Here is a 2,196-nt window from a genome sequence, read left to right as displayed (position 1 = left end):
TAAACGATGCATCTCTGCTAAATATTTAAGTTAAAGGAAAGATAAAGGTGTAGGTAGTGCCTGATCTTCTGCAAAGGAGGTCGCCAACCTTACTGATACCATATGAGAAGAGAAAAAAAACAATGAGAGTGATTACAAACTTAAAAACAAAAATCGCACTCTAACAACAGAAGCGAACAACACTGTGCCCATTGAACGTCATATTATAAGGTTTGAAACAGCGACTGAGCAGCGCAGCGCCAGCACGTAATGAGTTCTATTCACAGATCTTCATTAAAAAAAGAGGAAAATGAATTAGCGACCGCATAATCATACATTCATTTTACTTTTGCAATTTTTCCCGCCATAACACCGTATGCTTGTACGTTTGCCCCGTGCTGCGGTACTTTTACATAATATGCGAATATTCGGGAAGGAACAAGGAACAGGACACCAAAGAGAGGCTATTCGGAATAACAAAAAAGCGAAATTATATTTGTATCTGCTTGCATTACGGAACGGGACTATACAGAAGTAGTGTGAGATTCGAAAGGGGAAGTCGCCGATCGAAAGCTTCGACGGTGTTATAGAGGTTTTCTGGCTTCGTGCTTTCTTAATCAAATCAGCAGGTGTCCTTGTCAGGAACCGCGTGAATAATATCTCGCCTGCACCGACTGCTCCAGTTTCTGTTAGGCCACTGTGTACTGTACAGCGGGATTGCCTTTACTCGAACGCAAGGCAGTAGCCGTCACGTGAGCACCGGCAACGAGCATGGACACGTAGCAGTCTTGCTTTGGGCCATCTGCGCTACGAAGATTCATTGCGTGCTTGTTGGACTATACTTATTCGTTTGCAACATCAGTCAAAGCTACCGCAGCTGCACGTGAGTGGGTGGTTTGCGCGCTCCGTGGAGTTTTAGCCGACAGGCAGGCAGCTACGGCTGCTACGCCACCGGTGGATGAGGTTGGGAAGGAGGCGTGTCGTGACAGCAGCAGTCCTTTCAGGAAGGCCAGAGGGCTGTGTCTTATGTAGGCTCGCGCTGAACGGGCATTACGCCGCAGCACCAAAAGCGAAGACTGAACTGTAGCACCTGGTTCTCGAAACAGGGGAAACCGAACACCAAGCGTCAGTGCATGAACACTGCGATGGTGCGCTCCAACTCCGCTTCGGAAGCGGCACTCGTCGGAGTAATACGTGGCAAGTGCAAAAAGTCTCGACCTCAAAATTTCCATCTCACTGAATGACGACCTCACTCAACCTCAAACTCCCGCCTGAGGTTGAGGTCTGATTTGCTGACCTCACTTACAAAATTTAACGCCGTCTCCGACCTCATGCTCACCTCGTGACGTGAGCATGAGGTCATTTTGAGATGTAGGTCAACCTCATGCGGTTGACCACCTCTGTCGGCGACCAGTTTCTTTTCATTCGCTAACTGTTCCAAAATCTGAGTACCCCAATTTCTGGTAGATAGTGTAGAAGCTCTTTGTCAATTGCCTGCTCGTGCGTGAATGAGCTAGAGGCTTAAATACGAACAAGTATACGCTCAGCAGGTTGTCGAGAATTGACACTGATAAACTAACAAATAGTTAGTGGAGCAAACTTTATGAAACAGTACCCTCCGACGTACCGGTAGTAACCACGTAAGAAACACCCTTCGCCGCAGGCCATAAACTCTCTAAGGGTTTATCGCAGATTATAAGCTTGTCCTATTGCGTGCACATCAATCGTGTGTGAACACACGTTGTTCGCTAACTACAGGCCGCTTAGGACCACTATTGCTATATATAGTCATCACAATGGTGCCATCATCATTTTGGCCTTACTGCCTCACAGGATTCCCGCAATTGTTTTTAACCGAAAAACTACTTAGTCACTTTTTGTTTTTATGCTTGTTTTCTGAGGTTGAGAGGCCGACCCAAAGCTCAAAATTTAAGGTTGGGGTTAGGTTCAGTGAGGTCACCAGTGGCCTTAGGAAAAGTGAGGTGAGGGCATCTCTGGCAACCTCAACTTTATCAGTTGAGGTTGAGTGAGGTCGGCAAATTCTTTTTGTTGTTGATGTGACGTCAAAATTTTTCTGACGTCAAATGCCCACGTCTGGCTACAGCGCTACAGGATTCACGGCTCACGCGTCGCACAGATTTTTCTCAGCGATATATTACATTTTTTGGGGATGAGCGCAAAACTTTCGCTCTCTGACTTTTCATTCTCTTCCCCTTA

This window comes from Amblyomma americanum, chromosome 9 (genome assembly GCF_052857255.1).
Source record: "Amblyomma americanum isolate KBUSLIRL-KWMA chromosome 9, ASM5285725v1, whole genome shotgun sequence".
NCBI lineage: Eukaryota > Metazoa > Arthropoda > Arachnida > Ixodida > Ixodidae > Amblyomma > Amblyomma americanum.
The sequence above is the reverse complement of the archived record's forward strand: the minus strand, read 5'-3'. Positions refer to the sequence as shown.